At 36.5% G+C, this 15,108-nt stretch overlaps 1 protein-coding gene and 1 pseudogene across 3 annotated transcripts in view; both read right to left on the bottom strand.

Annotated features, from left to right (window-relative positions):
- Positions 1-462: 462 nt before the first annotated feature.
- LOC148878006 (G-type lectin S-receptor-like serine/threonine-protein kinase At4g27290) lies at positions 463-3,953 on the bottom strand (annotated as a pseudogene).
- A 10,007-nt stretch (positions 3,954-13,960) lies between these two features.
- The window catches only part of LOC148878005 (uncharacterized), a 33,861-nt gene continuing 32,713 nt past the window's right edge, over positions 13,961-15,108 (bottom strand). For all 3 annotated transcript variants that reach the window (XM_088964876.1, XM_088964875.1, XM_088964877.1), the window contains one exon: positions 13,961-14,165. The gene's annotated coding sequence lies outside the window, so the exon portion shown is untranslated. The remainder of the gene's footprint in view (positions 14,166-15,108) is intronic.

Raw genomic sequence — 15,108 nt, 5'->3', positions numbered from 1 at the left:
AGATGACTAATGATCGGTTAACGACAAGGACCAATTTGACACTTTTTGAAAGTTTAAGTACTACAGTGGAATTTCCGGGTACTAACTTGACACTATCCCCAAAGTTTAGGGTACTAAAGTGGAATTTTCCCTTTTTTTCACTACACACCTGAATTGGGATCTGCTCCTCACAAAGGGTGCCTCACATGTAGATCTCACCATGCATTGGGAACATCTTCCGTGAATAATAACGTATAAATACGAGAGATATTCCCAATGCATGGTGGGATGTGCCTGTAAGGTCGGTGTGAAGCGCCCTGTGTGAGGAGAAGATCCTGTCTCCACATACGCACACGCTGACACGAATACACACAACACCCCTCTGCAGTGGCAAGACGTCAACAGAAATACTAGGACATAAATATTCACCCGAGATGACAATGGACATAAATTTGTTTGGATCTTCTGTGGCTAACATTCCATTCACTTGGAAATCTGAAATGCTGTTTCATTGGACAGAAATAGAATAAAATAAGAAAAAAAAGATAGAATAACATATTGCACCAGGGAGTGGGAGCAAAAGATGTTTAATTTGTGAAGAAATCAAAATGGGAAACATAAACTTCAAGCGGCCTTCCATCATTGAGACCGTGACATTATTTATTGAACAAATTCCAGGCCTGCTAGCATCGGAGTTTACTAATGTCAGACTTCTGGCAGTAGAGTTAGCAGGTTGTTTAGGCGAAGGTAGAGCAACAAGCTCGTTGCTGAGCATCAAGACGACGTCTGACATTGTCGGTCTACCAGCCGCAGTTTCTTAGACACACAGTAGAGCCACATTGATGTATCTCAATGACAGACATAGATGGTGGGTCGCCCAACATTGGATCTATCAGTTCCGATCCTCTCTCACTTCTCCATAGCTCCCATGCCTGAAAGAGTGAGTTTAGTTTCATTTAGATTAGAGAACCTTGAAAACAATGAGTTGTAGATAAAGGTCAGGATATAGTTCTATCACTACTTACATATCTAAGAAGATTGAGAGAGTCAAAATTATAAAACCCAGTGCTCTTTTTGCCACTCAAAATCTCTAGCATCAGAACTCCAAAACTAAAGACATCGGATTTTATAGAGAAAAGGCCTTCAGTGGCATATTCAGGAGACATGTAACCGCTCCATTTAATCATTCAACCCAAATCTTTGAGATGTTATTGCCTATATCAAATTTTATTACACATATAAAGAGTTCCAAAGTCTGTGACATGTGTAAATGATACTTGAAAGTTGAGAGTTTTCTTTTACTTACTAAGTCCCCACAATCCGATTTGTATTTTCTACTGACTTGTTTTCTGCAAAAAATCCTTGCCATACCAAAATCCGAAATTTTGGGGTTCATGCCACTGTCCAGCAGAATGTTGCTAGCCTTCAGATCTCATTGAATAATTTGTAATCTGGAATACTGGTGAAGATAAAGAAGTCCTTGAGCTGTTCCTTCAATGATTCGGGTACGTTGTCCCCAAACTAATACCCCACGTTAGGTTGGATCTGTCTCAATTTTACAGTCAAGGGCAAAGAAGAAATTAAATGTCCTCAAAACAATTAAATGCAGCGAGAAGTCAATGAAAATGGAGAAAAAAAAAAAGATTGCAGAGTATTAAATGAACAAACCAAATAGGAAAACATCCAGGCTTTTATTAGGCATATACTCGTAGATCAGTATTTTTTCCTCTCCCTCAATGCAGCACCCCAAGAGTCTCACAATATTTCTGTGTTGGAGTTTAGCAATAAGCATGGTCTCATTTTTTAACTCTTCCAACCCTTGTCCAGATCTTCTTGAAAACCTTTTCACTACTATTTCCTGTCCCTTGAGTAATTTACCTTGAAAATGGAGGACAATGAAATTGATGCACATTATTTCAGCTGGCTTGAGAATGAATGTTTCAAATATCCCTCAAATAACTTGTAGTAATATTTAACAAGTTCATAATTTTATGATGAAACAGTGTGTATGTGTAAGACATTTAGTTTTTCTTTATCGTAAAATTGTGGTCAAGACATGTCCATTTTGTTTTACCTTGTAAACAGGACCAAAACCACCTTCTCGGAGCTTATTTGCAGCGGAGAAGCCATCTGTTGCAACAAATAGACTTGAAAAACTGAATAGTGGCAATTCAACATCTTTACTGTCAGATGCCCTGAAGTTAGATTCATCAGGGTGTTCAACTATAGTAGCAAAGCTACTATCAAAATTAAACAATAACAAGTCCTGGCCCGTTTGCCCTTCTGTTGATGTATGGAACAAAGACTATGTCACTGCCTCATCCAGAATATATTTGACTGATCATGCCTAAGTATATTCTCGGTAATCATAGTAAGATCAGATTAGAAGGGCTGCTTCTACCTTTTCTTTTGAGTCTTCTCCTCCAATGGCAACACAAGTAGAAGCTGAACAAAAAGTAAGACCATGTTTGGGAGTGCTTAAGTTAAAAAATAATTGCTTAAAAACAAGTGCTTATTCGAATAAGCATTGGTTTGCATTTGTCACTCAACTTTTCTAAGTGCTTATTATATTGGGCATTTGGTAGTCTTTTTCTCTAATAAGTACTTGAATAAGCATTTGTGACTATTTCATCCTTCATTTTCTTTCAAAATTTTAAAATATACCCTATGAAAGTACATTTATTAAATTACTTTTATAAAAACACTTTTCTGAAAGTACTTTTATAAAAAATACTTTATGGAAGTACTTTTATAAAAGCTATGAAAGCACTTTTAAGAAAGCACTTTTGTAAAAGCATTTTTACAAAACCACTTTTAAGAAAGTACTTTTATGAAAGCACTTTTATAAAAGTACTAATAAAGTGTTTTCATAAAAGTACTCTCGTAAAAGTGCTTTCGTAAAAGTGCTTTCATAAAGGTGCTTTCATAAAAGTGATTTCATAAATGTGCTTTCATAAAAGTGCTTTCATAAAAGAACTTTCTTAAAAGTGCTTTCATAAAAGTACTTTTATAAAAGTGCTTTTGTAAAAGTGCTTTCATAAAAGTTTTATAAAATTCAACTAGGGATAATTTTATAAGTTGTATTTTAAAATTCAACCAAGGATAATTTTGAAAGAAAAAATTGAATAAGTGCTTATTTTATAAGCACTTTAAAAAAAGCTGAAAGTTTGGGCTTAAAAAATAAGTCCTTATTTTTAAAATAAGCACTTATTTTGGGTTTATATCTCAAATACCAAATAAATGCTTAATGCCCCAAATAAGCACTTGTTTTTAAAGACTTCCCAACATGGCCTAAATGTAATCCCAAAGACCTAGCTTAAATTCAACTCCCTGCAACAGAGACAATTATACTTTCTTGCCTCTAGGTTGTGGAAGCTCAGAAGCAGAAAGTCGGAGATAGAGGATCTGTTCTTCTAGTAGTTGTTGCAGATTCTAGAGATTCCCGTACCACATAGAACAAAGGCCACTGATACAAGTATAGGCATTGCGAGAGTAGTAATTCAAGCAAAACGATCTACATTTGTCAGCACTCCCGACTGTAGAAGATTGATTATTTTCAGGAAACCTCACTACGTTATCCATCTGCAAGAACCTGTCCTCCTCCAACATTTCCGGATTAGAAGTCTCACATCGCAAAGGGGATTGCCGCACGCACACACCTGAATATAAGTTCTCAGAGTCCAGTCCTCCGAAGAAACTGGTTTGAAGCCTTGCAGACATTGACAGGTTGGCATGACCTGCTCATTGCAGCTCTCGAAAGGCCTGCATAGAGATTTAACATCACACTGGGGCCTCGGTTGAGCCCAAAACAAGCTCCACTGTTGCATGTCTCCCAACCACGACAATTGCTTGATTTGCCCATTTAGATCCATCACAAGTCTGGATATGATAAAGCCCTTGTACACAGAATAGGTGAAGTAGGCCTCGTTCTCATTGGAAACAAAGCTGAAATTGTAGATGTAGTTTAGTGTCATTTCAGATAGCATGCTAAACTTGAGCCCGTCCCAAGTCACACTAGTATGGTAGTACCTTTGTGATCCCCTAAAGATGGAAAACTGTTTCCAATTTTCAGGATCGAGTTCCAGAAGTCAACGACCACTTATGCCCGGTCTTTACGTTGTGACCAAGCCTCATTTTAGGAAGAAAAGTATGGGACGAAACTCTGCCACATATCATCCGGCGGAAAAGTTGGACTGGAAGATCCAAGCAAGCAGATATGGCAGATGGAGGGGCGGCTGAGTCAGGTTAGTAACCAAACTTTTCGAGTGGTCTTGGGAAATGGAAGCCCAAATATAGTTGAATTGCCAACTTAAAAGTACAGCAAAAGCAATGTGAGGAATTAGAGAAAAGCAAAGAGAATGAACAAGAAAATAGTGGGGAAAAGGAAGATGGGATGAAAAGGTGTCGAATGGAAACCAATACCAACAAAGAAAATAAGGTATTGGGAACAGAGAATAGATTGGAAGGAAATCAAAGTGCTGGGACAAGACTCAACCAATGATTATTGACATCCCAAGCTAGGGAGGAGAGAAGAGTGAAGTAGCAAACCAGAGTCGAAATGGGGATCAAATATAGGGGAAAGCACAGAAGCGAGGAGCCAAGAAAGCTTGGATTAGAGAATGATGGTGGATGAGGACATCTCGGGAGCATACACAACGGAGGATTGCAAATAAGTGACTGGGATTGAAGTATGGACCCCTACTCTTATATGCAAAAACTTTGAATTGCTTGTTTCTATCAATTCTTTTAGGTGCTATAAATATGTAGTACATTGCAAAAACTAGTGGTGGAAGAAATCAAGAAAAAAGAGGTTGTTGCACCCATGGGAAGAATTTCTCAAAGTAAAAGGAGTTGGGAGAAAGCAAAAAAAAATAAAATTTTGAAAAATAAGAATCACAAAGGAAGTCGGGGTGGGACTATTAGGAGAAAAGTATGGGTAGAAAAGAGTATAAGGAAAAAAATAAATCTAATTTCAAAAAGTAAAATTTTGAAAAATAAGAATCACAAAGGAAGTCGAAGTAGGATTATTAGGAGAACAGCATGGGTAGAACAGAGTATAAGGAAAAAAGTAAATCTAATTTCAAAAGAAAAAAGGAAAAAATTTCTAAAAATGTGGAACACGGAATTTCTACAATAAAAATGAGAATAGAGAAAGAAAGTCAAGTTGGAAATCTGAACAGGATCTGGCTGGCTACCCTAAATCAGCCCCCAAAGGGGAAATGTTAATGTTGAGTTGGAACTATCAAGGGATTGGCTCTCCCATGACAGTTCGAGCTCTAAAAAGAGCCTACCTGGATACAAAGCCAATAATAATCTTTATAATGGAAACTAAATGTTTGGTTCTGTTGTGTAGGAGGAAATTAAATTGGTTGAGGGATTGGGAATGTTGGGCGTCTCATGTTGTGGGTTTGTTTGGGAGCTTGATAATACTATGGAATGGAGAAGTAAACTTGAGAATAAAATTTGCCAATGAGAGAATTATTATAGTAGAAGTGATAGAAGATGACAAGAGCCCTTGGACCATATTCTTTATTTATGGGGAGCCTATTAGGAAGAAGAAAAGAGAATTTCTTCAACTATGACAATAGACTGCAAACTCTATAAATGGTCCTTGGGCCTGTATTGGAGATATGAATATAGTGTTCAATAGGAAGACAAGTGTGGAGACAAGCAAAAATCTAGCTCGGAATTGGGAAGAAATAGAAAGTTATTAAGGACAATTGGATGCAAAATCCAACCAAGTCATGGGGTTAAGAGGGAGGGTGAGGAAAATGTTCAAGAGAGGTTGAATATAACAATGGCAAATGCAGATTGGTTGGAGATGTTTCCAGAGGCTAGAGTTCACCATCTCATTGCAGGGGTTCTAATCATATTCCAATTCTATTGGAAACTACACCTAAGAAGAAAAAGACAAAAAGGCCTTTTAGATTTGAAAATATTTGGAACATTCTTGAAGATTGTAAGAAGATAATTAAGGAAACCTGGGAACGAGAAAGAAAGGAAGATAATCAAAACTTGGTAATAAAAAATGCAAAAAATTAAAGTTTGAATTGTTAAAATGGAATAAAATGGTGTTTGGGAATGCGCATAAGAAGATAAAGACCTTACAAGTAGAATTGGTTTATGAGAGGAACAAAGTGAAAGCTCATTCAATCAGTCAAGAGTAAGAAATTCTTTAGACTCAAAAATCTAGGAAAACTTGGCTAAAATTAGGAGACATAAATACAAGATTTTTTCATCAAGCAACACTAAGAAGGAGGGCCAGAAATAGAACAGTATCTCTGAAGGATTCAAATGGGGTTTGGGTTACGGGTTAGGATTGGATCTATCATGAGCTAGTAAATCATTTCGAAGATTTACTTAAGTCCTCAAACTCAAAAGAAAAGTAGTAGATTCTTGGCCAAATCAACAATGTAGTTAGTAGAGAAGACAATGGGTGGCTGCAAAAGGAAATTAATGAGGAAGAAATAGAGGCAACTATTTTCCAAATGTCTCCTCACAAGGCTCTGGGCCGGATGGATTTCCAAACTCATTCTCCCAAAAACATTAGGATTTGGTGGGTTCTAGTTGCATAAGGGCAATCCAAGATTTCTTTCAACAAGGGGTGCTTCATGAAGAAATTGATAAAACATACATTGCTCTAATTCCAAAATGCAAAAACCTAGAGGATGCAACACAAGTTAGACTATAGGCATCCCATTTTTGCGCTCTTTACTCTTTTTTGCAGCACTTTGAGCACCAATCATGCTTCAGTTAATCTCTCATCTGACCCATGGATATTTTTGGAATTTTATAAAAGTTGGGGCCTCAAGGATCCAAGACCATATGTACGTAGAGACTAAAAAGCCAAATCCAATGATACCAAAATCACCCAAATCCAACACCGTTTACCCCTTCATCTTTAGACCCAATGCCAGAATCGATTCTGATCATTCGATTGGAGTCATTTTGACCCTGAATGTCATTTACACCAAATTAGAAATACAAGAATATAGGTATGTAGAGCCCAAAAATCCAAATCCAATGACACCAAGATCAATCAAGTCCGACACCGTTTACCCCATCATCTTAAGATCCGAAGCCGAAACCGATTTCGATCGTATGATCAGAGTCATTTTGATCCAGAACCTCATTTCATATCAAATCAAAAATACAAAATCATAGGTATATAGATCCTAAAAATCCATATTTGACAACACCAAGATCACCCAAGTCCAACACCATTTACCCTTTCATCTCAAGACTTGAAGCCGAAACCGATTCTGATCATCCAATCATGAACTTTCATTTATGACATTAAAGACCCATCGAATTTTCACTTTACGACAAATACCCTCTTCGTTAAAGTTCCATTAGTTAACTTTGAAAGTGCTTCATTCACTTGTTAAAAATTTTTTAAGTCTCCAAACTACTCTTTTTTATTTATTTGAATGACTTATGATTCGATTAATTTTCTAAATGTAACATTGAAGCCCTCTTGGTTGCTCCAATAGACCATTACACATTTCTATTTAGATTTAATATTCAAATGAATGGTAGAGGCCAGGTTTTCTTCTAATAAATATAAATTTATGGTTTCATTTGACTTTTCTTGAATAATTGGAGAATGAATGGATAATTTTTTTTATATTTTACGATGAACAAAGACATTCATGTGAGAGAAATGAATCAAAAAAAAAACAAAAATTATTTTCTATGCTAATAAAATGATTCATCTTATTTTAGATGATTTTGTTGGGAGAAAAAGGAGATATTTTTTATCAATTAGGGTTTATAATAAAAAAGGGTAAGAAAAAGAAAGTAAATAAAGTTTAAGTGGATATTTTGATAATTTAACGCATTCCATCATCTAATATAACGATCAAAGGGTATTTGTTAAAAAATGAAAGCTCAGAGAGTTTTTTGTTGCAAATGAATGTTTAAGAGGTATTTGCCACTGACCTATGATACAGGGCCATTGCAATTTATCATGTTCACTACAAGAAAAGTGATTTTTAGCGGCATTTGAAAATGCTGCTAAAGATAGGTAAAAATGCCACTAATTGTGGCGTTTACAAATTATACCACTGATATCTGAGTCAATAAAAATTTTAGTGGTGTTTATCCAATTTTTAGTGGCACTTAAATAAATGCCAATAAAACTTACTTCCAGTGGCGTTTATCCAAATTTTAGTGGCACTTGTATAAACGCCCATTAAAACTATTTTTAGTGGAGTAGAAATCTACTGAATTAGAAAATATGAAAGAAAGTAGTTTCTTGAAGAGAGAAGGAAGAGAGAAGGAGAAGAAGAGAAGAAGAGAAGTTGAAAGAAAAGAAGCAATAATCCGGCCGCCCCCTTCACTTATTATTTATATTAAAATAATAGAACAATACAAAGACAACTATACCCTTATAGGGTGACAAAACATAAAACAACATATATAACACTCAAAAAACATAATAAAAATTGGACTCACATAAGTATTGTGGTCCCCACCTCCTATCTAACGACTAACATAAAACATATACTCAGAAAAACATCATAAAACTAATTAATCTTCAACACTCCCCCTCAAGTTGGGAGTAAATGTCACACATTCTCAACTTGCGTAGATCATGTTCAAGCTTGTTCCTTGCCACCCCTTTAGTGAATACATCAGTCAGGTGCAACTCTGAAGAGACATAAGGCAAACAAACTTCTCTGATTGTTACCCTTTCTCTTATAAAGTGTCTATCAACTTCAATGTGTTTTGTCCTATCATGCTGAATTAGATTGTGGGAAATATTGATTACAGCTTGATTGTCACAGTATAACATTATAGGTTCATCTGTTTTCACCCGAATATCACTCAAAAGATATCTAACCCATAGAAGTTTTGAGACACCATGAGCCATGGATTTATACTCAGCCTCTACACTTGACCTTGCCACAACCGCTTGCTTCTTACTCTTCCAGGAGATCAAGTTTCCACCTACAAAAGTACACACTCCTGATGTAGACCTCCTGTCATCTAAGCATCCTGCCCAGTCTGCATTTATATAGGATTCTAGCTTCAGATTCTCATGATTTGAGAAAAGAATGCCTCTGCCAGGGTGTTTTTTCAAATATGCAAGTATTCTCTCAATAGCTTCCCAGTGTTGAACCCGATGTGCACTCATGTACTAAATCACAACACTGACAGCATAAGAAATATCTGGTCGTGTTATACACAGATATAGCAGTCGACCCACCATTCTTTGATATCTCTCCACATCCTTTACCAATTCACCATCTACACCATTAATTCTGTGATTTAGATCAATAGGAGTGTCTGTTGGTTCGGTCCCCAGTTTCCCACTCTCACAGTAGGTCAAGTACATACTTTCTCAGTGAAATGAAGATCCCATGCTTGGATCTTGCAACTACAATCCCTAAAAAGTATTTGAGCTCACCAAGATATTTGATCTCAAATTCTTGCTACAATGATTTTTTGAGATCATCAATCTCCTCTAGATCATTTCTTGTCACCACTATATCATCCACATACACAATCAGAATTGACACCAAAGCATCTCTCCTCTTCACAAAGAGGGTGTGATTAAACTGTGTCTATGTTTATCCAAAACGGATGAGTGCCCCTCTAAACCTGTCAAACCAAGCCCTAGGTAACTGTTTCAGTCCATACAGAGATTTTCTGAGTCTACACATCTTTCCTTCACCAACATTTTCATAAAAGCCTACTGAAATGTCCATATATACCTCATCTTGTAAGTCACCATTGAGGAAAGCATTTTTTACATCAAACTGGAACAAAGGCCATGAATAGGTGGCTGATAGAGATAAAAGAATACGAACTGAACTCATCTTAGCTACCGGTGCAAATGTTTCTAGATAATCAACACCATAGGTCTAAGTATACCCTTTTGCTACCAACCTTGCCTTGTACCTCTCTATCTTGCCATCGACCTTATACTTCACTGTGAATACCCATCGACATCTGACTATTTCCTTGTCTAGGGGGAGATCAACTATTTCCCAAGTTTGGTTTTTAACCAAAGCATCCATCTCATCTTGCATGATTGTTTTCCACTCAGGTTTGGAGAGAGCCTCAGTAACATTTCTAGCTATAGACACAGAATCCAAGTAAGAAAGAAAAGCACGGTAGGAGGGTGATAAGGCACTATAGGAATGATGGTGTGAGATGCAGTGGGTTGTACACTTTCTCTTCCCCTTACGAAATGCAATGGGAAGATCAAGGTCAGTGGGATCAGCTGCAACAATGGTGTTAGGGACAGAAACATTATCATCAGAAAACATAACAGGCTCAAGAGGAATACCTAGAACTATATCTGCCGAATATGGAGTTTTAGAAGGACTAACAAAGACTGGTGTGGGTCGAGGATTTGTGGAGTCAATCGTCATTTGTCGGAACTGATATTGCTGTGAGGCTTACTGTAGTGGCTTAGGTAATGAAACTGGAGGGGCAGGTGCGGGCTGAATCGATGCTAGTTGAATTGATGGTGCAGGTGGTGGCTGAACTGATGTAGGTGGTGGCTGAACTGATGTAGATGCTGGCTGAACTGATGGAGGCACCACAGAAATAGGAAGAGGAATAGATTGTGAGTTCTCCTCCCCAAAAATCTCCCCGTGAGAAGAACCACTCGAGAAGAAGAATGTGGATTCAAAAAAGGTAACATCAATAGTGACAAATCTGCTCCGCGACACTAGATTATAACAACAATACCCCTTTTGGTTCTGAGCAAAAACACATTTCTTGGCCTTAGAATCCAATTTCTTGCAATGAGGGTCAAGAATGTGAACAAAAGAAATACAACAAAAAACCTTTAGAAGTATATGAAATATCTCTCAATATGGAAAAATGAGGCTAAATGGCACCTTAAACCCCAAAGTCCATGAAGGAACACGGTCAATCACATGTACAGCTGTAAGAACTATATCTCCCCAGAATTGCACAGGAACTAAAGCACACACTATAAGACTCCTTGCCTCCTCCACAATGTGTCTTTTTCCTCTCAGCAACTCCATTTTGTTGCGGTGTATATGCACAACTGCTCTGATGAACTACACCATGTTCTAAGAGATACGTAGTTAAGTCCTTCTCAAAATACTCTCTCGCATTATCTGATCTAAAAACCTTAGTTCTCACTCCAAATTGTGTGAGAACCATCTGGTGGAATTGTCATACTAAGTTAGGAATCTCATTATGTGATCTCATCAAATATATCCAAGAATGTCGTGTATAATCATCCACAAACAATATTAAAAGCAAAATTACTTCTTTTATTACTTGGTTTAAAAGACTGTCTACAATGCTTTTCCTAACTGACAATTCTCACACTCCAAAGTAGATAATTGAACAGATTCAAACAATTTTGGGAGAAGACATTTCATAGAACTAAAAGAAAGATGTCCCAAGCGATTGTGCCAAAGCATAATCTGGTTTACTGACTCTGATCCACTACTATTGTTGTTGCTAACATGATGGCCCTAATGTCTCAGAATCTCATCCAGAAGGTAGACTCCATTCACCTCATGACCACTCCCAATCATTTTCTTTGACTCCAAATCCTGTAAAACACAATTACCAGGAAGAAATGTCACAAAACAATTCAAATTTTTTGTCAAAGAACTAACAAATAGTATGTTGGTATGAAGTTTAGGAACATGTAAAACAAATGACAGAGTTATATCATTGGTCACTCTAACTGTCCCCTTCCCAGCAATGGGCATATGTGAACCATCTGCTGTAGAGACTATCTCTACTAGAGCACAGCTGATAGGAACTGAAAATGGTAGGGGCATTAGTCATATGCTCAGATGCTCCGAAGTCTATAATCCAGGGAGGTCCCTCCTTACCTGAAGTGGATGCAAGATTCGCAGTTGCATATGAACTACTTGTGTGTAAAGGAAGTGGTGTAGTTGGCTCCTGCATTCTATCATCCATCTGGAAGGCTAGAAATGGGTGAATCTTTTTTACTCATAAGTTGACCAAACCTCTCCAATTCTGTTCACATTGCTGCTACTGCAATGGATTCTTAATCAGTTTGGAAGAGAGGGGTTGAGGAGTCTCCTGTAGTGGCTACATTTGCATTTCCCTTCTTGTTTCTTATTTAAGCAGGCATAAGATTTGGATGAAGCTTCCAACAAGTATCCCTGGTATGCTTAGGCTTCTTGCAATAATCACACACCAAGTCATTCTTATCTTCCCTTCTAGTCTCCATTCGGCTTAGGTTTTATTGTACCAACCATAGCCGACTGGTCAATCCCAAGTTGTCTCAGCATTACATTCCTCCTATTCTCCTCTCCAAAGACAAAAGCATAGGCCTGAGAGAGTATCACACCCTCCCTATAAAGAATTTGTTGCCTAACAATGTCAAATTTAGGATTCAACCTTGCCAAGAACTCAAAAACCCTATTCCTCTCTACCAATTTGTGATAAGTTGTTGCATCATTTACAATTTCCCATACCACAGTTTCTAAGTGATCTATTTCCTGCCATTGGGCTTTCAGCATGGAGAAATACACAACAAGAGGTTTTTCTCCCTGTTTTATACTTATCACCTGATTTCTTAACTGATAGGCTCTGGCTTCATTTTGCCTCTAAGAGTAGGTTTCAGTCGCTCAATCCCAAATCTCCTTAGCAGTATTAGCCTATAGGAAATTTTTTGCAATATGATGTAACATAGAATTACACAGCCAAGACATTACCATGTAATTCTCTTGCACTCATCGGGAAGAGTTTATATCAGGTTTCTTCTCCTCCCCAGTGAGATACCATAATTTTCCATGGGCACCAATAGCCATCTTAGTTGATTGTGCCCACTCCAAATAATTTGTACCATCAAGTTTTACTGTAATAATGATTACAGATAAAAAAATATCACTACTACCTCCAACACCCAGTCCCATAGTACCGGTAGATTTCATCTCGATATACCAACTCTTCATTTTAATTCAGACAGTTCAACAGTAAGAAAAAAAAAATAGTTTGGAGACATTCAAAAAATAATTTAATACCACACACAGAAACCAACCCTTTCAAAAGAAGAAAACCCTAGTTGGAGGGAAATCTCTCTCCTTCTGCCTCCCAATAGAGAGAAAAGTGAATCAATCACTCCAGAGGGCCTAGAAAATTTCAGAAACCAAACCGCCTCTTTAAAAAATCAAAAGAAAACTAACAAGACCTAGGCGCCCAAGATCAGATAAAAAACAAAGAGTCCAACTTTTCTGAGACTCTTTCCAGTACTCTAGTTCTTCCTGATTTTGATGCCGAATAGTAGATCACATTACTGATGTCTAGATCCCACAAAAAAACTCCAAGAACTAGGCAATCTATAGTAGATTGATCAGCCATTTACTATTTCATGCAGTCGGCTGATCTAGGGCTACATGAGAATGCTTCAAGAAACCCTAGCCGATGTTCTAATACCAAGTAGAAATCTATTGAATTAGAAAATATGAAAGTAGTTTCGTGAAGAGAAAAGGAAGAGAAAAGGAGAAGAGAAGAAGAGAAGTTGAAAGAAAGAGAGCAATGATCTGGCCGCCCCCTTCACTTATTATTTATACTAAAATAATAGAACAGTACAAAACAACTATGCCCTTATAGGGCGACAAAACATAAAACAACATATATAACACTCAAAAAACATAATAAAATTTAGACTCACATAACTACTATGGTCCCCACCTCCTATATAACAACTAACATAAAGTGAGTTTCAAATGCCATTTTTAAATTTAGTAGTGGCATTTATTGACACATTTAGTGGCAATTCGTAGTGCCACTTAATAGCAACTGGTATAGTGGCATTTACAAGCGTCACTAAATGTCTAAACATACATGCATGCTAAAAAATAAAAAAATGAAGCAACAAAAAAGATGCTCCTAATTTTATAATGGTAAATGGACGTGTATCAATAAACATTAATTTCATCATGCCCTTTAAATCAAATGCATATTATATATTTAATTAAAAAATCAAATAATTATGAAATTTAGCCAAATAAACTGTTTTCATATAAAACAAATTTATCATAAAATGTTTATATATTCAACAATCACTTTTAGATCATAAATCCATAATGGATAGTCCAAAACCAACAAAAAATATAACAAAAAAAAAAATAATTTTGCTCTATGATGTCCAAAAATCTTCGTCAAAATCCAAAGTATACATCTTCAATACCCTCCATGTTAACAATTTCCTGAAAAAAACAAATACATCTTGTAAATAAAAACGAGATATAATATTATATCTTTGGATCTAATAATAGATGGCTGAGAAATAGATAAATAGAGAGAGATCTTACATAACAGAAATTATATCTTTGTTACAAATGGACTATTTCGTGTGCTTTCACTATTTGTTTTTTCTAGAACAACATACAAGTTTATGGTTGTATCTTTAACAGTAGGGGTGTCAATTGGACTGGATATAGTCTAATCTAATCTAGTCCATCATTGGTCCATTTAAAAATGGATTGGACCAAATCTGGTCCAAATCCCATACAAACCGGATCCAATCCAGTCCAACTGAAATGCAAATGGACCGAATATCTGGTCCAAACTAAATGAAACCTTAAAATTTACACAAAATCCCAGAAAATATATAAAACTCAGAAATATATTATATTCAGAAGCACTACAAATAGCTACGAATTGGAAAAAAATCATTGTTCCAAACAGGAATGAAGAGTGGTCTCACTGCTAGCCCTACTAGGAAAGCATATATGGAGATAGAAGAGTCAAAAATGCTGAATCATTTCGTGTATTTTTTTGAGTTTATCTAGGATCATTCGATAAATGGAAACCCTATAAACTGAGAAGATAAAAAGAAACAGAGAAGAGATAGAAGGAAGAAGAAGATGAAAAGTTCAAGTGGGAGAATGAAGATGATAGCCTCATTTTTGGCCCACCTTTGGAATGTATACTTAACTCTTAAAAAGAGGATAAAATTACATGATTAATGTACACTTTGCTACTTTCTAAAAACCCTCTCAAGTGGAGCACAGATATTAAACATGCTCAACTTGCTCAAAGCAACACCTAGTTTATTGAGTTTCACATGTTCTTTAATATGCAAATTTTGAAGAAACTAATGAAGTTTAATTACTGTGCACTGTGCATGCATAATTTTCTTAGATAACA

This window comes from Nelumbo lutea, chromosome 1 (assembly GCF_056320005.1).
Source record: "Nelumbo lutea isolate HS-2025 chromosome 1, American lotus-T2T, whole genome shotgun sequence".
Classification (NCBI taxonomy): domain Eukaryota; kingdom Viridiplantae; phylum Streptophyta; class Magnoliopsida; order Proteales; family Nelumbonaceae; genus Nelumbo; species Nelumbo lutea.
Note: the sequence above shows the minus strand (reverse complement) of the source record. Positions and strands in the feature narration are given on the sequence as shown.